We start from the raw sequence: 23,948 nt of genomic DNA on the forward strand, positions 1-23,948 counted from the left end.
TTTGAGTTGCCGACCCAAATCTCAAAGAAACACAGGTGGTGGCCTTTGTACCGCTCACTTACTCCCTTTTTTAACTCACAAAAGCCTCACTAATCAAGTTCTAATGGTCCCTTGTGTCATATGATTAACTACCAGGTAAAACTGCTTTGCATCACTTAAATTCAAGATACTTGAAAATGATTGTGCTTCTCAGAGGCCTAATAAAAAAATTGGCATTTCATTCACCATCTGTATTAGGGATTTTTCTGCTTATTGGCTCTAGCATATTGTTACCTTCTTCTGGTAATCATACCCTAATTTCTTCCTGGGAAGCCACTACACTACCCACTTTCACTCCATGTGCTTCCAGTTTCAGAATCTCACCTCTAATTCAGAGACAAAACTTGTTACCTGGATCTTGTATTTTCCTGGCCACAGTGAATGTTTCAAGAATGATACAGGTTCAAGTGACTAATATTCTAGGAAAGAAACTCTTGTTCTCCAATGGACTGAAATGAGAAGGATTTAAAGTCTGAAGCTAGAGAAGTCATCTTTAGACCTTGAGGTGAGAGCCTGTCTGAGAATGGAGTCCACAAAGTGGATAGCAGAGCTAACGGACTGCAAAGAATCAAGTCCTGATCACATTGCTGTACTCTGAATCCAGGTGTGGCTGTAATTAGACTACCTTCAAAATTCTCCATTTTGTAAGCCAACAAATTCCCCTTTCTTCCATGAGCCCATTTGTGTTGGTTCTCTTATTACTTACAAGAAAGAATAACAACTTTTAACCTACTGACCTCTAGATCAGCAATGCACATATATTTCTAGCCCTAAGGGTGACCCGCTGTCTTCTAACATTCTTTTTTTTTTTTTTATTTCAGCTCATTATGAGGGTACAAAAGTTCAGGTTATATATATTGCCCATTCCCCCCCAATCCCCCCAAGTCTGAGTTTCAAGTGTGTCCATTCCCTAGACAGTGCTCATCGCACTCATCACGTAGGTATGCACCCATCCCCTCCCCCCACCCCCCCAGTCCATTCCCCAGACTAACATTCTTGAATCATCATTTCAACACTGTGCTGAAATTAATTCAAAAATTAATCCTTTCCACTCTTCTCTGTATATAAGGAAATCAAGGTCAGGTTTTTCATCCTCGCCTCCTAGACTTACTCCTGTAATCTTGACTCCAGAGAGTCGTTCTCTTATGAGAATTGTTAAATCTAGTTCTTGTTGGTGAATCATAGGAAAAAGTCAGAAAAGGGGCTCTTTCTTTTGTCCCCATCAAGATGCTCCCCCACCAATGAGTCTGTATATACATACCCATATACACATCTTACCAAGGGGTAGTAATGATCAGACACTGCAGTTCCTACCAGACCTTGACTACACCTCTGACTAGAACAGCAATTTTCTTGCCTCATTCCCACATTTTTCTACACTACTTGTCCTTGTTTATTGTCCATGGTACAACAACTCACTTTTATATCAATTAACTCGATAACCTCCCCAGTTTTTTTCCTTTGATAGCCAAAGGGTTAGCAGTGACTTGGGTAATAAATGTGTAAAGAATTCAGCAGGGACCTTACTTGAAGCTGACTGCCTGGTAATCCTGGAGGATTTGTGATTCTGTGAAGCTGGGGAGATAGGGCCACAGAGGAAAAGCTGATTCAGCAAAACCCCAAAGGTCAACTAAAGAAAAATAGCAGGGCTTTATCCCAGCTGCTCATTTTCCTAGGAGAGGGTAATTCATTCTAAAAGGACTTGGGTTTGAATCAATTCCAAACCTAAAGAATGAGCCACTGGCAAGAGAATGAGTACATGTCACACATCTGAGCCTGTTTTTTTTTTTTTTTAAGACAGAGTCTCACTCTGTTGCCCAGTCTAGAGTGCAGTGGCATCATCATAGCTCATTGCAACCTCAAACTCCTGGGCTCAAGTGATTTTTCTGCCTTAGTCTCCTGACTAGCTAACTAAAGGAGTGCACAACCACACACGACTAATTTTTCTATTTTTGTTAAGACAGGGTCTTGATATGTTGCTCAGGCTGGTCTACAACTCCTGGCTTGAAGTGATCCTCCCACCTTGGTCTCCCAAAGTGTTAGGACTACAGGTATGAGCCACCATGCACTACTCAGTCCATGAATCTGTTTTAAAGGAAAGTTGTTGACCTCATAAAGAAGGTCTTCAATGTATGTTTAAAAGCAGGAAGAAAAATTCCCAGATATAACTGTAAACCCAGATACTGTCAGAGTGTGACATAAATACAACAGCCTAGTAGAGGACATGCTCAGTAATTAGTATGAAGAAACAAGGCAGAAAAAAAAATCTAGAAACTCTTTCAGCCACAAATGTCTACATACCAATATGTAGGGTATGGATAATGAATGTATGGTACTTGTCATTTTAAAGCAAGAAAGAAAATACGACATAATAGACATAATCAACACTGGTGGAAGAGAATTTCTGACAGTAGCATGTAAATGGAAACTGTTAGGGGGCAATAGTTATTCCTCATGTTTTAATGTGCATGGACATTTATATCCAGATCAAGAAACAATATCCAATTTGAACAAAAGAGACTACAAAACAATAAACAAAACCACAGGAATCAGTGAGGTCACAACAAGAATTTTAACATTTATGTCATCAGAGTTCCAGAAAGAGAGAAGCAAAAGTGTGATGCAGAAATGTTTCTGAGGAAATAATGGCTGAAAACATCCTGATTACAGTGAAAGTTATAATCCCCAAAAGTTATATATCCCCCAAAAGGATAATCCTGCCCCCCAAATCTATTCCTAGACACACCGTAATTAAACTCCTGAAAACGAAAAGCAAAGAAAACAATCTTGAAACCAGCCACAGAAAAGCAACACACTACTTAATGAGAAAGAATGATTTCAATGACAGCAGATTCCTCAGAAGAAACCATGGAAGCCAGAAGTAAGTGATACAGCATTTTTAAAGTGTTTGGTGGGAAAAAAAACCCTGCCAACTCAGAATTCTATTTCCAGCAAACATATCCTTAAGGAATAAAGGCATGATAAAGACATTCTCAGAAGAAGGAAAATTCATTGCTAGCATATATGCTCATAAAGAACCACTAAAGGAAATTATTCAGAGAAAACAAATAATTTCAGAAGCAAACTTGAAACATCAAGAATCAAGAAAGAACACAAACTAAATCCAGTAGCATAAAGGATTATGCACCAGGAGCAAGCAGGATTTAACCAGGAATGGGAAGGTGGTTTGACATAAGAAAATTAGTTAATGTATTACCCCGCATTAATAGAATGAAGGGGGAAATCCCACATGATTATTTCAGTAGATGCAGAAAATGCATTTCTCAAACTCCAACATACTTTGATGGTAAAACACTCAAGAAACTAACAATAGAGGGAACTTCTTCAACATGAGAAAGGGTGTATATGAAAAATTTACAGCTAACATCATACTTTGTGGTAAAGACTGAAATCTTAGGATCAGGAACAAGACAAGTATGCCCACTTTCACCATTTCTATTTAATACCACACTGGAAGTTCTAGCCAGAGCAATTATGCAAGAAAAAGATATAAAAGCCATCCAAATTAGATAGGAAGAAATAAAACTATTTCTGTACACAAGAGACATAATATTACAAATAGGAAATTTTAAAGAATCCGCAAAAAATTGAGCTAGAAAAAAATTCAGCAAAGTTACAGGGTACAATAAAAACACAAATATTGCCTGTATACAATATATACTAGCAATAAACAATCTGAAACAATTTGAAATTAAGAAAACATTTCCACCTGTAATAACATCAAAAAGAATAAAATACTTAGGAAAAAATTCAGCCAAGGAGATACAAGACTTGTACACTAAAAACCACAAAACATTGCTGAAGGAATTTAAGGAATACCTAAATTGATGAAAATACATGCCATGTTCATGGGTTAGAATACTTAATACTGTTAAGATGGCAATACATTCCAAATTAATCTGCAGGTTCAATGGAATTCTTACCAATATTCCAAAGACTCTTTTTGTAGAAATGAAAAGGCCAATCCTAAAATTCATATGGAATTGCAAGGGACTCATAGTAGCCAAAATAATCTTGAAAAATAAGAACAAAGTTGAAAACTCTCACTATCCTATTTCAAAAGTTACTATAATGACTTGCTTCTCTTACTTACAAAACTTATTACTACTACTTACTACAAAGCCACAGTAATCAAAAGAGTATGGTACTAATGTAAAAATAGATATACATAGCAACAGAATAGAATTGAGAATCCAGATAAACTCATGTATCTATGGTCAACTCATTTTCAGAAAGGAAACAAAAAGCATTGAGTCAGGAAAGAATACTCTCAATAGCTGGTGCTGGGACAATTGTATAAACACATGCAAAATAATGAAATTTGATCCTTTTCTCAAACCATATATAAAAATTAACTCAAAAGAGATCAAAGGCCTCAATGTAAGAGCCAAAACTATAGAACTCTTAGAAGAAAACATAGGGATAAATATTTATGACATTGGATTTGGCGATAGGTTTTTTTTAGATATGAATCCAAAAGCACAAACAACAAAAGCAAAAATAAATAAAATGGATACCAATAAAATTAAAATTGTTTTCCATTCAAGGACACTATCAAGAGAATTAAAGACAACCCATGAAATGGGAGAAAATGTTTCAAGTCATATATCTGATAAATGTTAGTATCCAGAATATATAAAAAATTCTTACAACTCAACAACTAAAAGATGAAAAACTCAATTTAAAAAATGAACAAAAGACTTCAATAGACATCTTTCCAGATCAGATATACATATGGCCAACAAGCAAATGAAATGGTGTTCATTATTAGGGAAATGCAAATCAAAACAGCCACAAGAAATCACTTCATACATAATCAAAAATTGGAAAATAAGTATTGATGAGGAGGTGGAGAAGTTGGAGGTCTCATACATTTCTGGTGAGAGTGTAAAACTGTGCAGCTATTGTGGAGAATGATTTGGTGGTTCCTCAAGGTAAACACCAAATAACCCAGCAATTCTATTCCTAGGTATACCCTCAAAAGAATTGAAAACAAGTTTTCAAACAAAAACTTACACATGACTATTCACAGCAGCACTATTCACAATAGTCAAAAAGTGGAAACAACACAAATTTCCACCAATGCATGAATGGATAAACAAAATGTGTTATATCCAAACAATGGAATGTTATTCAGCCATAAAAAGGACTGAAGTTCTGATACAAGCTACCACTTGGATGGACCTTGAAAACATTAAGTGAAAGAAACTAGACACAAAAGACAACATATTGTATAATTCCATTGATAGGAAATATCCAGAACTGGCAGTTGCATGAGATAGAAAGCAGATTAGTGTTTGCTAGGGGCTGGTGGGAGGGCACAATGAAGAGTGACTGCTTAATGGGTTTCTATTCAGGATAATGAAAAAGTGCTGTAACTAGGTAGTGGTAACAGTTGCACAACATTCTAAATGTACTTAATGCCACTGAATTGCACACTTTAAATCTTAAATGCCTAAAATGGTAAATTTTATGTTATGTACATTTCATCAGAATAAAAATTAAACAATTTTAGTTCTGCAAAAGACATTGCTAAAAAATGGAAAAGATAAGTTACAGCCTATAGAAAATATTTGAAAATTATTTATCTGACAAAGAACTTGTATCCAGAATGTATAGAGAACTCTCAACACTTAATAGTTGTAAATCAAAGAACCCAGTTGAAAAATTGGCGAAAGATTTGAGCAAATATTTCCTCAAAGAGGATATAAGGATGGCAAATAAGCGCATGAAAAGATATCCAACATCATTAACCATGAAAGAAAGGCAAATTAAAACAACAATGAGATATCATTACACACTTATTAGAATGGCTGAGATGAAAAATGCTGACAATACCAAATGCTGGCCATGATGCTGAGCAAGTGAGATTCATACATTGCTAGTGGGAATGCTTTAGCATATATGGTAAAGCTACTCTGGAAAACAGTCTGGTAGCTTCTTATAAAGTTAAAAAATGCACCTACATATGACTTGACAATCCAACTCCTGGGTATTTACACAAGAGAAATGAAAACCTGTATTAATACATAGCCCCTGTGGTAGGTACAACTATGCCATGGAATACTACTCAGCCATAAAAGGAACAAGCAATGTATACACACAACTTGGAAGAATCTCAAAGACATTATGCTGATTGAAATAAGGCAATCTCAAAAGTTTCCATACATCATGATTCCATTTATATGACATTCTGGAAAAGGTAAGACTATAGGGGTAGTTAAGAGATAAGTGATTTCCAGTTGTTAGGGGTAAAAAGAGGGTGTGACTATAAAAGAATAGCACAAGTGAGATTTTGGAGGGGTGATGAAATTGTTCTGTATCCTCATTATAATAATGGCTACATTAATTTATACCTGTGTTAAAACTGATAGAACTATACAACTTTACACAAAAAGTTAATATATCTGTATGATGATTTAAAAATAAATTTAATTAAATTAAGGGAAAAAAAGGAAAGAAAAAAGTTCCTAGAATATTCTATCTCTAGAAATCAGTTTCACTCAGGAAATCAATGAGGATGTAGCATGGTCTGAAATTATATGTCAGTCTTAAAATAAAATAAAAGAAGAATGGAAGACAAATAAAAGAGTAGGTGTAGATTAAACTAAAGGACAAGAAAATATCTTTAAAAGAAAGGGGGAAATCTTAGAAGACAGGCTATATATATATGTATATATGTATGTATGTATATGAAAATGAGACATTTATAAAACAAAAAGGATATGCACCCAGGTCTAACTGGTGAGTTCATAGATGAGGAAAGACAAATCTTTATTCTTTAAAGGCATGGTGGCTCCCTTCCTTCTCCTTATCTGGGAAAGTGAACTGGTTCTAAAGGACTGAATAAGCTTAAGGAGAGACCTGGAGGGTGGTATTAACCCCTCCAGGGTTCATATGCAAACATTCCAGTTGAGCCTCAGAGGTGTCTCAAAAACTCTTCCTGGGCCAATAAGCTCCATTGTTACATTAATGGAATACTATTCAGCCATAAAATGAATGAAATCCTGTCATTTGCAATAACACGGATGAACCTGGAAGATATTATGTTAAGTGAAATAAGCCAGACACAGAAAGACAAATAATATATGATCTCACTCACATGTGGAATGTGGAAAGTTGATCTCATAGAATCAGAGACTAGAACAGTGGTTACCAGAGACTGGGAAGTGTAGTGCAGAGAGGGGAACAGGGAGAGATTGATCAGCTTCAAGTGTGCTATTACACAGTAGGGTAAATAGAGTTAATAATAATATCTTGTATATTTCAAAATAGCTAAAAGAGAGTATTTTGAATGTTCTGACTACAAAGGAATGATAAATATTTGAGGTGATGAATATGCTAATTAGCCAGATTTGATCAATGTATACATGTATCAAAACATTACATTGTACCCCATAAATGTGTACCGTTATTATGGCAATTAAAATTAAAAATAAAATAAAATTGAAAACAAACTACTCCATTTTACAAACCTATACACATTTTTTTAAAAGTGACAGCAGAATTTCCTCTACTGTTACTCTTCCAGCCCTTGTGTGTGCTCATGCATACCCTTCAATGAAATCGATGTTCCACAGTTATGGGGGCTCAATGGATCCTGTGAGATCTGTTACTCCTTTGAGTATTAAGTTATTTTCAATAAATCATATCATAGCTACAATGCACTTTGTTGACACTGTAGGTCGCCAAGAACATTGCATGGTAACAATAAAAGAATTGAAACACACCATCAAAGAGAAGGACAGTTGTAGGAAGTGGTTTCATAAAATTTGCACTGAATTGAGAGGAAAAGACAAGAAAGCTCAGCATCAAGTATCCCAAGAATTACTCCCTAAGTTTCAGGATGGCATAACTTTTGTAGACAACAAGAAGTAGTTGTCAGTACCCTAAAAAAACATGCTAGAAAAATTTATGGGACTAGGGCTCTAAGGAGAAGCATAGCAAAGATGAACCATATTAAAGAGAATATAGCCAAGATAATAATAGAGTCTGGTCCTTAGTTAAATGTTGCTTTGATGAGGAAATATCTCCTGCATATGCAATTTAAGAAGGTGAAAGTGGACGAGGTTTATCTGCACAGTGGATGCTTTTGGAAGAACTACAACTTATGTTTCATGTCCCTCGCTAAGGAAGACACCACAGGACAGAACCCAGAGGATGTTTTTTAAAATGTCTAAGACAGACAGTAAAGAGAATGTAAAAGGATGGAAGGCACTCAGACCCAGCACATAGAGAAGGAGAAAGGGAGAGAAAACAGAAAGAGAAAATTCAACTATTAGAAACTTAGGTGAGACTTTCTGAAAGGACTAGGGAAGGTGAGGCAACATTGAAGCATACTCCACTACTACAGAGAAATACATAGCAATTCAAAACCTGGACCCTTCAAATCCTGTAGTAAAAATAGTACAGTAATTAGCATCATCATGGGAAATTTCTTCCAATTGAGTTTTCATTTATCCTTTCCTGGCCTTTGTACTTTTATTGTCATACATTTTATTTCTACATATGTTATACATCCCATTCTATACCATCAATTATCTTTTAATGAGTTTTTAAAATAAGAAAACAAAAAGTCTTGTGTATTTATCCATTCCATTACCTTTCTGGTGCTCTTCATTCCTTTGTGCAGACCCATATTTCCATCTGGAATAATTTTTCCTTCTGCCTGAAGGAAACGCTTTAACATTTCTTGTAGTGTCAGTTCTGGGTTGATGTTGATTGATGGATTTTCTTCTTTTCTCATTATTGGTTGTATTTTTCTGCTTCTTTGCACACCTGGTAATTTTTGATTGAATGCCAGACATTGTGAATTTTACTTTGTTGGGTGCTGTATATTTTTGTATTTCTATAAATGTCCTTGAACTTTGTTCTGGGACACTTTCAAGTTACTTGGAAATAGTTTTGTCCTTTTGGGTGTTGTTTTCATGATTTGTTGGACAGATACAGAGTAGTGTTTAGTCTAGGGCTAATTCTTCCCCACTGTTGAGGCAAGACCCTTGTGAGTACTCTACCCAATGCCCTGTGAATCATGAGGCTTTCCAGTCGGGCTGGTTGGGAATAAGCGTTATCCTGGTCCTATGTGAGCACCAAACAGTGTTACTTCTAATCCTTTCTGGTTGTTCTTTCCCTGGACTTTGTTATTTTCCTTATATGCAGGTGCTGATCAGTATAGTACTGAATACTGGAGGGAGACCCTCTGCAGATCTTCAGGGTTCTCTCTCTCTTTCTGCAGCCCTCTCCTCTCCAGTACACTACCTTATCATCTTGGTATCCCAGGACTCTAAGCTCCCCTTCCTAAACTCAGGAGTCTGCCAGGCTCTGATTGTGTTCTCCCTCCTGGCACCACCTGAAAACTGTCTCAAGGCAGTGAGTTAGGGCAATCTTATGGCCAACCTCACTTGTTTGCCATCTCTCGGGGGTCCCTGTCCTTTTCTGCCCAGTGCCTAGTGTCATGAAAACCACTATTTCTTACATTTTGTTTGGTCTGTTAGTTCTTTCAAGCAGGAGAGAAAATCTGAGCCCCATCTTGGTCCAGTTGAATTTCAGTTCATAGGTCATGGAGCTCCAATTTCTTTGGAATTTAACTCAAAAAAGCAAGAGAATTTCATGTCTAATTCTAATTCCAATGGACTCTTATTTCCTTGTACGTTTTAGACTCTAACTTTTCTTAGGATCTTTAAAATGGAAGGAGATTTGCATTCCAGTTCAGAGCATCTCTATGCTGTTGGCTCTTCATTTTGATGTTTAATCTCATTTCAGAAACTCTGATGAACTATAATGCCTATCTGGCTGAACATAACTTTTTAGGGGAAATAGAACATGTTTTTAAAGCCTTGGGGGTTTTAAGCCTTTTGTGTGTGTGTGTGTGTGTGTGTGTGTGTGTGTGTGTGTATGTATAAAATCCTTACGCTATGTCTGAAGTAGCTTATATGTTGGGAGGAGTAGGCAGAAAATATGAACAAGTAGGACAAATGAGTAAAATATATGAGTTAGATCATAATAAATGCTAAGTGGAAATGTAGAATAGGGTGAAAGTTGGTTGCATTTTAGCTAGGGTGGTCAGGGAAGGCCTTACCTAGTAGGTGACACTTGAGCAAAGATCTGAAGGAGATGAGAAAGCAAGCCAAGCAGATGTCTGGGAGAAGAGTGGCCCAGGCAGAGGGAACAACAGGTACAAAGGCACTGAGGTGAGGCCCAAGGTATTTGAGGAACAGCAAGGTGGCCTGCATGGCTGGAGAGGAGTGAACAAGGGGAGGGCCAGTCAGGATGAGGGCAGAGAGGCAACAGGGAATCAGATCATGAGAGAGATGGAAAGCCATTGGAGCGTTTGAGCAGAGCAGTGACATGACATCACTTAAGTTATAACAAGATCACTTTGGCTACTGTGCAGAAAATAGATCCTGGCAGTGAGAGGCAAGAGAGAAAGCATAAAGACCAGTTAAGAGACTGTTGCAATAATCCAGAAGACAAATGATGGTGGCTTTGACTAGGATAATAGCAGTAGAAGTGGTAAGAATTTATTGGATTATGGATATTTTTTGAAGATAGAGCCAATGGGATTTGCTGATGAACTATTTGCTTTTTTTAAGATTGTAAGGAAAAAACAGGAATCAGGATGACTCTGAGGTATAAAGGGCCTGAGCAACTGAAAGAATGGAGCTACTATTACTGAGACAGAAAAGACTAGGAAAAGCAGTTTTTAGGGGAGTAGGTTAGGAATTCTGGACACATTAAATTTGAGTTGTCAACTAGACTGTCCAAGTAAAGATACCAAGTAGGTGGTTAGATATATGATTGTAGAGTTCCACAGAGGTCTGGGCTGGAGGTATAAATGTAGGAGTTATCAGCATGAGTGATGTCACTTACAAAAGAGAAGAGTTCCCAGGATTGAGCCCTGTGGAACTCCAATGTTTAGGGGCCAAGAAGATAAGGTGGAAATTAGCAATGTCATTTGAGAAAGAACAGTCAGAGGGGTAGAATGTGGTATCCTACAAGCCAAATGAAGAGAGTTTAAAGAGGAAAAAGTAGTAAATTTTGTCCAATGCTGCTACTAAGGTCAAATAAGATGAAAGCTGAGAATTGATCACTGGTGTTGGAGAGGTCATTGATGACTTTGATAAGTGCAATTGTTTCAATAAAGGAATAGGGTGAAAGACTTGATTGGAATGGGTTCATGGGACAATGGGAAGGCAGGAATTGGAAATAGGGGAATACAGATAACTCTTCCAAGGAGTATTGCTATGAACAGGAGAGAGCTAGGGCAGTCCATAGAGGAAGGCAGTAGAGGGAGGTATTTTGTTTTGTTATGTTTTTAGGATAGGAGAAATGTTTGAATATGGGAAAGATTGAGTAAAGAAAGAAAAATTGATGGGATAGGAGAGAGAGTGATGAATAATTGGAGAGATATCCTTGAATAGCAGAGACGGCATTGGTTTTAGTGTACAAGGAAATTACCTTTGACAGGAGCAGGGATAGTGGTGCCTCCATAGTAACGAGAAAGAAAGTAGGATATAATGGTCCAGTACATGCGTACATGTAATGATAGGAGCTTGTGAGAAACCTCTTAACAGTGCTTTTGTTTTCTCAGTGAAATAACAAGCAAGACCATCTGCTGGGAGTGAGCATGGGAAAGGAGATGTTGGGGCAAGGAGAAGATATGAAATACTTGTCTGGGAGAGTGGAGAGTGAAGAACCAGGGAAATGTGACATGATTGACAGCAGCAGTAAGGGCCCACTGAGATTCATTGCCATGAATATAAAATGAGATAGAATGTGTTTTTCTCTAGCTATGTTCATCTAGGTTTCAGTCTTCATAAAATTAATGTACGGTTCTTAACCATTTCTAGAAGCAAAAAAATAACATAACATAAAATAAAATAAAATAAAAATCTACATTGCCCACCAGTAATCGTAGTAGGATACTCCCAGTGAGAAGTGGTTCTGGGCACATGGCCTCATGAAGGAGGGAATCTCAATAGACCATTCATGTCCTTTCCCAAAGAAGAGAGCCATATCCCTGACTGGCCATATGCTTAATGGTTAAGAGAACAAAAAGCTAAGGAAATTTGGGGAAACAATCCCCCACCCTTCATGGCTCCATGTGACAAGGTTCCTTAATCACTCCTGGCTTTTTTCCTCACTTTTTACTCATTGTTTCCGATTGGAGAAGTGACTTAATTAGTTGGTGATGGATGAATAACCTGGGCATCTTTGCTTTGGCCTCCTCCTCCCTACTCTTTTGGGATCTGCCTGCCTGTGTGGAAGGATGCTTTCTGGTCTGCTCGCTCCACTTTCCCAAAGGCTTTGTGGGGCAGGCTATGCCCCTATGGAGTAGACCCTATCCGATTTTGTAGGGGATGGTTTCAATTAAGGGGGAGAAGGGGTAAGTAGCATCGGTTAGGTCCTGAAACCTAAGCTATGTCCTTCCAACAGCTTTATAAGTAGTAAACTGCTTATTTCCATTTCATTTGCCTGGCCTCTGGCTCTCTCTCTCAATTGCTTCTAAGCTCAGATAGGAAGCATAGAAATATTTATTAGTTTCCTCAAACCCCGACACAAGTGATTATATTGTTCAAAATAAAACTGATTATGTAAGGTGATGGGAAATAAATAGAACCATATATTATAAAACTATATAACTACATGATAAAGTAGAAAATCAAAAATCCGCCTGAAACACAGTGGGTGCTCATTAAATATATACTGAATGGCCTTTGTACGGAGGTAGGGATAGCAGTCCAACCAGCCCAAAATCTATTACAAGCCTCATTTTGGCTATGAACAAAGATTTTGGGCTAAATTTTTACTTTGTTGCTAAAAATTTTTGCAAATGAATATTATAGAGATTTTTTTCACAACCTCACTTTATAAAACAAGATGGAATCTAGTATATATATAACTAGCTACACCCTCACAAAGGGCCCTAATAATAATAGTGATGCTAGTGTTAATGATAATCCTAGTGAGACTTAACATTTATTGAGGGCTTGTTTTATGCCAAGTGCTGTTTTCAGTGTTTCAGATGCATTATCTCATTTAATCCTCACAACTACACGAGGCAGATATTATTGTTATCTCTATTTTAAAGATGAGATGAAGGAACTCAGGCAAAGTTAATCAACTTGACTAAGATCACACAGCTAGTAAGATGGCAGGGCAGAAATTCAAACCCAGGAAGTCTGATTCCAGAGCCTGCCTTCTTCACCATTAAATCATACTGTCCAACAGTCAGTAATTGTGTAGCCAATATATGCTTCCTAGTTACAGCAAGAGCACTAAAGTATATGCCGTGAAGAGTTACTGAAATCTGTAGAAATAAGCCCTGGGTTTTGGTGGCATTCATAATGTACTCTAAGCGACAGGAATGTACATTCCCTGGATAATGAGACAAAGTGTGTACATTTGCTCACACTCACTCTGTATTCCCTTGTTGGCTAGGCCCAGAAATAATTTTTTTTTTTTGAGACAGAGTCTCACTTTGTTGCCTGGGCTAGAGTGAGTGCCATGGCGTCAGCCTAGCTCACAGCAACTTCAAACTCCCGGGCTTAAGCGATCCTACTGCCTCAGCCTCCCAAGTAGCTGGGACTACAGGCATGCGCCACCATGCCCAGCTAATTTTTTCTATATATATTTTTAGTTGTCCAGATAATTTATTTCTATTTTTAGTAGAGACGGGGTCTCGCTCAGGCTGGTCTCGAACTCCTGACCTCGAGCGATCCACCCGCCTCGGCCTCCCAGAGGGCTAGGATTACAGGTGTGAGCCACCACGCCCGGCCTAGAAATAAAAATTTTTGACATGGATTTAAGAAAACTCTGACCTCTCACCTTTAGTCAATAAAGTGAATCTTAATCTCCTTAATTTATAAATCAGCAGTGACTTAGAGGGAAAATTCTAATCTTATGGTTTTGGCCAGCTGAAAATGGGGTACACTATACTATATCTAGAAAAATATACTGAGACAGAAATCCTGCCAATGCTGCTGGGTCCATGGCCAGATGTTCCCAGAAGACAAGCTTCTTGTGGTCTGGAGCGTGTGCTACTATTTGCACTTCCAGCAGTGAATGGAAGCAGCCTTACTCTAAATCTCCAGACACTGCACAGGGAGGTAGCCTCACTATGCAAATTTTTAACACTCCATTGACAGTAATTTATGGCCACAGAACAAAGGGAGAAAGGAAGGAAGGGAGAAGAGGAAGAAACTAATAATCACTGGGTTCCAGCACTGTGCTAGGTGTTTTCTTTTATGCTCTCTCATTTAATGCATTAGGTTTTATCTCCAGTTTACAGATAAGGGAAATGAGGCTGAAAAATGTTAATTGATTTGCTCATGATCACACAGCCACCAAGTAGCAGAGACATGAATGACATCTGAGTTTTTCTGTTTCAAAGCCTGTATATTCTCAATACTATCTCTTTGAAGGTGACTGAGGCCTCAATAGGTTGCAGAAATTGAGGCCCAGAGAGTGAGTCACCTTGCCTAGGGTCACAGGTTTCACTAACTTCCCTGTGGGTATACTCTCAGAAGCAAAGTGAGGACCTTGCCAATCCCTGAAGGGCCCTACGCAGTAAGAATTTTGCTGTCCCCTTTGGAGGGTGTACATCAACCTCCTTGGCCACTAGAGCACACTGGAAACAGCACAAAATATCTGGATGCCCTTTGGAAATAGTTTTTCAAAGCATCATGATGAACACTTTCCATGTATGACTCACAGGCCCGTATTATTTTCCCATTTTCTGAAGAGAAAAAGACACTGTGTGGCTTGAATCAAATTTTAACTCAAGAGTCCTATTTAAACTGAATTCCAAGCTGTGTGCAGCTCTGAAAGACCAGGGCATGAAAGTCTAAGGTAATCCTTGCTCCCAGAGTGGGAGAGATAGGAATGAAAACGGAAGAGTGCCCCTTCTAATTTCTCACCCCATTCCAAGTCAAGCTGCTTCATGAAAATGGTTGGCATGGGCCTTCCTTCAGTATTCCTTGGGATTTGTGGAACTCTCTAGAAATGGAGCTACGGCAAAGATTTTGTGAATCTAGCCCATGAGATTTTTAAGCCCCTAGTGAGGACCAGGCTGATCAGTGCACGTGGCTTCTTATCGAAATCCCAAGTGTCAATAGTTATTTGGATTCCAAGCAGATACCATGGTCCCATTACTAGTACGTGGAAGTATGGACTTCACAGTCAGTGACTTAACATACATTTATTGGGTGCCCACTTGGTGCCAGGATCTGTGCTACTAGGCTCAGATTATATGACAGTGAATATCACAGATGTGTCCCTATCATCATGGAACTTTCTGTGTGACATGCTCACCACCAGTAAAACAACTGAGAATCCCCCTCCTTGCAAGGATTATGGAACTGAACTTGAACTCAAGGGAGACCATAACAGAGAGGAAAAAAAATGCTATGCAGAGAAAATGAGTTCAGTAACAAGATCAAAGTTTTGATTCAGGCTGGAATAGCTGGGGAAAGCAGTTCAGTTCAGAATGGCCTTGGAGTAGGAAATAGCTGCTGGAGGCAACTCTGGTAGGCTAAGAGGAAAAAGGAGAGACTTGTTAAGACGATGCTGGCAAAAGCCCTGGAAGGACACAGCCATGGAATTGAGTTTAGCTGCCCACCTAGTGAGCAGTCTTGGACTTAAACTCAAGGGTTGTGGCTGGAGCTGGCCTAGGAAGAAAGGAAGGAGAGTTCCCTGAATTACGAGTAAGGAACAGCCCACTAGCATGGGTAGGAGAGATGGAGCTAAACGAGCAGAACAGAAGATCCATGGTCAGAACCTCATGGGTGTGGCCTAAGCTAACCTGAGAGAACTCAAGAGGCACACTTGTAATTTGTTTTATTTTTATTTATTTTTTTTTTTTTTGAGACAGAGTGTTGCTTTGTTGCCCAGGCTAGAGTGAGTGCCGTGGCGTCAGCCTCGCTCACAGCAACCTCAAACTCCTGGGCTCAAGCAATCCTTCTGCCTCAGCCTCCCAAGTAGCTTGGGACTACAGGCATGTGCCACCATGCCCGGCTAATTTTTCTATGTATTTTTAATTGTCCAGCTAATTTCTTTCTATTTTTAGTAGAGACGGGGGTCTCGCTCTTGCTCAGGCTGGTCTCGAACTCTTGAGCTCAAAGAATCCTCCCGCCTCGGCCTCCCAGAGTGCTAGGATTACAGGCGTGAGCCACTGCACCAGGCCTTGTAATTTGTTTTAATGGATTTCCTCTGTTATCCTATCCCTCTGGCCCAGTATAACAAAGAGAATGGTCCTCCCTGTAGTCTCATGAGGAAGAAAGAGAGTAGTACTAGATAGAAAAAGAAAGAGGTCAAAGTTCAAAGCTATGTGATCTTTTGTGGAGAACCCCTGGGCGCTTAGATGCTGGCAGGAGAACCCCCAGCTGCAGGGTGGACTAGGTGGAGGCAATTTAGGCACATCCACATCAGGGAGACAGGGGTGCAGCCCTGACCATTGGCTCGTCCCAGTACTTCTAATAGTGGACATTGTTTCACTTGCCCCAAGACTGATTTTGAGTCACAGACTGTCACAACTGGAGGGGTCATTATAAATCTTCTAGAACAGTGATTCTTAACCTAGTGCCTCTTTTTTATTAAAAAAATAAACCCCTGGCCGGGCGCGGTGGCTCACGCCTGTAATCCTAGCACTCTGGGAGGCCGAGGCGGGAGGATCGCTCGAGGTCAGGAGTTCGAGACCAGCCTGAGCGAGACCCCGTCTCTACTAAAAATAGAAAGAAATTATATGAACAGCTAAAAATATATATAGAAAAAATTAGCCGGGCATGGTGGCACATGCCTGTAGTCCCAGCTACTCGGGAGGCTGAGGCAGGATGATCGCTTGAGCCCAGGAGTTTGAGGTTGCTGTGAGCGAGGCTGACGCCACGGCACTCACTCTAGCCCAGGCAACAAAGTGAGACTCTGTCTCAAAAAAATAAAATAAAATAAAATAAAAAATAAATAAACCCCTCCCATTATTCTGAAATGAAAAACATAGGTGATTCAACCTGCCTATACATCACCTAAGAGCACATTTAGGAATAACACTGATCAGGTATCGGGCAGATGTGGGGGGGGAGGGGATGGGGGTATACCTACATGATGAGTGTGATGCGCACTGTCTAGGGGATGGACACGTTTGAAGCTCTGACTTGGGGGGATGGGAGGCAAGGGCAATATACGTAACCTAAACTTTTGTAACCCTACAATATGCTGAAATAAGAAAAAAATGTAGAAAAAAATAAAAAAAATAAAAAATAAAAATAAAAACAAATAATACCCTGTGATATAAAGGAAGGAAAAAATAAAAGGGATGTATTATAAAACAATATTTATTTCTACATGTAAAGACTTGGCACAATTACATGAGAAGACAAACGTGCCCCCATAAATGTCCAAAGCCTCTTTCAGAGGGCAGTACTACCCCCTGTTGAGAACCATTGCTTTGGAATGACCTCAGTTCACACATAGACAAACTGGATCCCAGAGAAAGGAAGGATCATTCCTCTCTTTCGCTGGGTGACTGCAGCCTTTCAGTGGGGTCCACTTAGAGTTTCCAAACAGAAATGTTCTGTTTGGAATTCCAAGCCTGGTACCAGGAAGCTCATGCTCTCTTTGACAACTCTCATTACCATATAGTCCAGTGATTAAAAGCATGGGATTTGGAGTTAAAATGTTTGCATTTTGGCTCTGCCACTCAGCAGCTGTGTGACCCTGTGCCAGATACTTAACCTCTCTGATTCTCTGTTTTCTCATATGTAAATTGCAGACAGGATAGTACTTATTCCATAGGACTAGGATAATGTATGAAAGAGGCCTGATACATAGGAAGGCTTAATAAACAGTAGCTATTACTATTAGTATTAACTAACTGCTTTCAACTGCTTTCACACTCTGCTGTCACACTCTGCTGTCAACTCTCTGTTACATTCCACTGATGCTGTCACTGACATCACAATTGCTACAGTGATCCCCAAAGGAGAGCATCTCTTCCCTTCAGTCAGTAACACTCTCTTGGACAGCCTAATGTGATCTTTCTTAAAAATTTTTTTTATTTCAGCATATTACAGGGGTGTGGTGCACCCCGTCTGGGGGATGGACACGCCTGAAGCTCTGACTCGGGTGGGCCAAAGGCAAGATACGCAACCTAATGTGATCTTTTCTCATCTTCATACTATCCTTTATTAGGTGAGTTACCTTGATTATTTTGGTTTTGTTCTTCCCTTTATGTGGAATAAATTCTGAAAGCTGAGGCCAGAGGGCATACGAGGGTCTCCATCTAGTGCCCCAGCAAGTGAATTTCTCAATGGCCCCCAAACCAACGCCACAGGAAGGAGCCTGGGGACCTCAGTTCTCTTCTGCTTTGAAGTGAATTCCTGTCAATCCCTGATGTTGGAATAGCCTTTGTCTCCCTTTCTTTGTTCACATTTTTAAGCCTGCTATGCTGAGAGCCTTCACCCTTTATCCCAGGAGGCCTAGGTGTCCTCACACAAATAAGACTCCGGGTGGCCTGCCCTTCTTATCACAAAGTTCCCAAAATAGAAAATTGGATGTGGCCCCTATTGTGACCCTTGTCTCAGTAATTTGGATAAACTATATGGTTCCTTCTCACAATAATGAACCTCTGATTTGGGGCTTAGCCAGCCTGTTTTGCTTACTTTCCCCAGACTGGAGTCTCAAAACAATGGGGGTTGGAGGCAGTACACTTAAATGTATGTAAGGACCCTGTACCTTGGCAAACAACTGAACTCACTTCCACAAGCAAGTATGGCTCTCCCACAGCTGCTGAGACACCTGAACACACACTCTTTTCTCCTCCAACCCCTTCTGCCTCTCTTGTGAAAGCACATTTCCCCAACAACTAATGTAAACAAAGGGTCCTGGGAAGTGTTTATGAGGCGGATGTGGGAGGAGGGTGCTATGTCTCATCCTTTCCAATTTATCGTGAGGTTAGCTACCTGAGTGAATTTTAGATTCATCCATAAGATACCCCCTAAGGGCCAAATAGATTAAAAACAGGTTTTTTTCTTTTCAATACAATTTCTCAAGTTTCTTTTTCACAACTCTAAGAATATCACACAACTAGTAGCCCTCAGGGTATGTGCTGGCTTCCTGCTGGGGGCTTTTCTGTGATGTTTCAATCACATCAAAGCACAGGGGGTAGGGGAAGCATGCACATGCGAGCTATTGCATGAGCATAGGTGGGTAGACATACACACACTCACACACACACACACACTCACAAAACCCAGCATAAAGCCGTAGTTCTCAGGCCTATATACTCAAAAGCAGCTTTTCTAAACCCTTAGGAACTCTCAGACAAAAGAACCTCAAAAGTCAGTTTTTTTACATTTGAATTATACAAATCACCATTATTAGAACCCCTCAAGCATGCAATACCACATATATTTGAACTGAGTATTCTTGAATATAATTTCCCTACCAATTGAGATATGTACAGCCAAAGAGAAATAAGCTGGGACACACCATGCAAGCATCCGTGTATATACACACACACCCCCCCAGTCATCACCCAGATTTTGTCCCAGTGGAACTAAGAACTGCATGGGAGAATGTTTAAAAATAGATAATTAAACTAAATGTAAATTGCACTTGACTGACCAGGAGGAGACCAAAACTATGATGTCAAGGCTCTAGTGAGTTTGGTAAAATCAGGAAATCAACAGGAATGCTGAAGAAGATAATGGCAGGAGGTAGAAGACCTGGCTCTTTTAAATCCACATAAACTGCAGAAACAGCACATGTCACTTTGGACTCAGCACTCCCATCTTTAACCATGTCATTCTTCTATGCTGTCTCCATCACTCTTTGAAGTCACTGAACTGGTTCTTCGCCCTCCCTGTAACATCTAATCATTCACTACTTCCCATTTCATTTGAATTGTGACCACATGATATTTGGTCACAATAGCCTCCCTTCCCAGGTCACGCTCTGTGGCCAGCTAATTTAATGGTGCTCTTTTCACTACCTTGGAGTCTCTTTTATTCATGAGTTTCAGCTAAGCTCATTCCAACAATTTGCATTCCTGGCTTTGGGAAGCAGCAGCACAGCACGATGATAAAGAGTTCAAGTTTTGGAGTCAGACAGAACTGGATCTGAAAACCACATGCTAGCTGTATGACCTTTGGCAAGTTACTTAACTTCTCTAAGCCTCAGTTTCCTTTTCTGAAAAATGGAGATCAAATGACATTATATTAATAATAGCACTTAGATCATAGAATTGATGTATGAGTAACAATATCATCCGCATGAAGTGCCTGGTCCAGAGAAAGCATTTGGTACACGTTAGCCATCACCACCACCACCGCCACCACCACCACCACCACCATCAGTCCCGCTTTCACTGTGATGAAACCGTCCAGATGACCCTTACACAGAAAGCTCTTTCTGTTTAACTCTGGAACATTCCACTTCTAACATTCATGGAAATAAAGAAGCTTCTTCCGTTCATCCTCTGATTCTAGGACTGCAGATTCATTACAGTTACTATTCTATGCCCCAAACCTTCCATGATTATGCAAATTAGTTATCAAATTTTTCTGGCAGTGGCTGCACAGAGTTGGGGAAATGAAGGTTCTGACTCCTAGGATACTAAAGAAAGGTTGACACTGCCTCCCACTAAGACCACATGCAATGGAGGAGTTCCCCAAAGGGAGACTGGTGGACTACTAAGAAGAAGTTCAATATTGGACAAAGAAACCATAACAAATGTCTACTACACCTGGGAATACAGTGTGAAAATCACTAACCTAGACCTTAGGTAGGCAATTCTTAATGTTGACCAACTTCTCGCCTCTCCCCACCGTCCCCTATCTACATTGAAGAAGAGAAACACAGCAATAGTGTCATGACCTTCCAGGATGCTGTATAGGTCCATTGTGCAAAGAGCTCAAGAGTATGCTTCTCTCTTGTGATCTCCTCTCCTGGGAGCCTCTCTTGCTTCTATGAGGTTGGATAAGTATCAACTGTTTCTCTTTCTCTCTCTCTTCTCACTCTCTCTTTTTGGCTCAATTCTTTCTATGAGGTAAGAAGAGGAAACAGGTACAGAAAGGTTGGGGCTAGTGGTTCTAGGCACAGGGGAAAATGCCTTTGTTTTAATTCTCTCAACATCTCTTTCCATTTTTGTCCCTAAGATCATCCTCAATTGTTAGATCTTACTTCTATGATAGCAAGAAAAGACATGTCAGTGGGAGGCAGATTAAAATATTAAAGAAACAGGGTAAGAGAGTCAGAGCTTAGCCCAAACCTTAAGCCAGTAGCCCTGCATCCCATGGAATAAAAGTCCATTTGAGTTTCTCTCGATATAACAGATATTATTAGAGCTCCACCCATGCCCCTTGGACCTTCCCATGTACTCAGGCCAAGTTCCAACTGCACTACTGCTCAAGGGTTTTTTTTTTCCCCAGAATTTGCAAAACTCTGTGCTGTCTACATGTGCAGCAATCTACAAATGCCAGTGAATTAACATCCCCCAGGAGCAGTGAGATGTGGCTTGTGAGTTGGTATATAAATACCTGAGGTCCCTCACTCCCTGGGGGAATAATTCTGAGATGAATGTTCTGCACTGTTTACCAGAGTTTCTCCATATGGTTGTTTGTCCTCCACTGTGGTAGCTGGCTTAATAGCACACTCTTGATTGACAGACTTCATTTTCCTTCAACTACCTCACTCCCTTAGAGGTGTTACCTGCAATTCCCAAACAAACTACTTTCATTTGATCTGCTTCTTGGAGCACCCACGCTAAGACACCATGTTAATCTTCAGTCACTAGATAAGAAGCCCTAAATGAGACAGAATCTTTTCCTAAGTTTCTTTTTCTTTTTCCATTTTGTGTTACAATGATAAGTATAATGAAGCTTTGGTTCTTAAATCATAACCTAATGAGGACTTATTATCCAAATGAGATACAGAGAGAGTAACTATAGGTCAGAGATAGTGGAATATACTTAAATATTTTCCTTTTGAGGATATCAATCTTGTAAATGTAAGGGATGTGAAAAAACATCATTTTTACTATGATATAGCAGGAATGTTGGGATCAAAGATCATTTTCACAAATTGAAAATTAGAGGGATTAAGAAAAGCCACTTCTGATCATTGAAAAATGTAAACTTTCTCTAAATAAATCCAAATAAATACTCAAATGCTTGCCAAAAAAGTTAAGGATAAAGATTTCTGGAACAAGCTGAATTCATTTAAAAAGAAAGCATAAATGGAACAATATGCTATGAATGCTATGAGCTTCAACAATAGATCAATGATAAAGTTAACAACAAAAATAAAAACTGTCATTTTTTGGAGCACTGAAGTATAGAGAATTTGCTATATAGTTTATGTACACTACCTCACTTAATCCTCACAATGGCTCTGAAAGGTATTATTTTTAATCCCCATTTTGCACACAAGGAAACTGAGGCACAGAAAGGTTGAATAATTCCTCTGGGATCACACAGCTAGTAAGTGGTATAGATAGGATTTGAAATCATGTTTTTCTTACTCTGGAGCTTATGCATTTTCTATTAATACTTTCACATACATTTTTATTGCTATACTTTGTATTTCCCTTCATGTGTGTTTATTACTTTCCATAAAGATTAGTTGTTAAATGTAGAAATAAATGTGATTTAATGTTTCAACCTTATAATGATTTGTAATAACTGTATATAAATAAATTCAGCCATGAGAAAAAAATTCTCACAGATCATGTGTCTGAGCTGGAATTGATAGAATAGAGTTGTTGTATTCATAATGGGTCAACAGAGTACCATATGTCCAATCAGGTCTATAGGTTCTATATACTTGACTTTTTGATAGAATCAAATCTGGCATGGTTTGCACTCTTGATATGGCTTGTAAGTTCCAAATTGTCCCATTGCTAATTCAGGACCTAGCAGAGTGTCTTGCAAATAGTAGGCTCTCAATGAATGAATTGAAATAAATGTATTGAATTGAGTCCCAAGTTTCCTTCTGACTGGTTTCCAGGCCCAAACCCCTCACTTTAGCTTGAAATTATAATAAACCCAACCACCAAGATTTGAGGTCATTGCTTCTTCTATCTTAAGTCAATGATGAGAACAAGCTCTTTCCTTGACACCCATCCCCCTCCCAGCCATGGACAATTTTCAAGGTGTTCCTGGGTCTTGAAGGTTAATTCCTGGGTCATCACGTTTCTCTCTCTTCCTATGTTTCTGGCTGCTGACAACAGATCTTCGTTAATCCTCAGGACTCTGTGCCTTCCTGCCTCTTTGCCTTTGTTCACAATATTCCCTTGGTCTGGGATTCTCCCCTCCCCCACATCTTGGCTTCTGCCTGGCTCTAATCTCAGATTCCTGAACCTTGACTGAACCAGGTGCAGATGTAATTCCAGCCCCAGTCTCCAGTCCCTGCTCTCCAACAAACTGGGAGTACTTATTTCAGGCTACCAAGGTCTCCAACCTTGACCTGGCCCCTCAGATCTGGTGGCTGGCCAGTGTGAGCCTGATAAGGTCACCAGCAGTCTGTCAGTATCAGCTGGAGGCCTGGTTTCCAGCATGTGCCTGCAAATATCTAACTTATTTACTCATCCTGCTTTTTGTTTGAGTTCTTTGAACACAGCAGGTTCCCCCAAACAATTCCAGACAGCATGGAAAGAACCCTGTCCTCATCAGTCCATGAGTGAAATGGCAAGTCAGGCCTGTAAATAGGATTCTAGCCTCTTCTGAGGCTCAGCTGCCTGTAGAGACATGCAACCCCACAGCACACCCCCACAGAGACACGCGGCCCCGGCCAGAGGCGGTAAAATGAGTGCTGACATGGTTTGTGCGCCTCCAGATGTATGATTCTACTTGAAAGGGAAAAGAATTTAAGAAGAACCCAAAAGCAATCACAGCAAC

The sequence above is a fragment of the Lemur catta genome, chromosome X, assembly GCF_020740605.2.
Source record: "Lemur catta isolate mLemCat1 chromosome X, mLemCat1.pri, whole genome shotgun sequence".
Classification (NCBI taxonomy): domain Eukaryota; kingdom Metazoa; phylum Chordata; class Mammalia; order Primates; family Lemuridae; genus Lemur; species Lemur catta.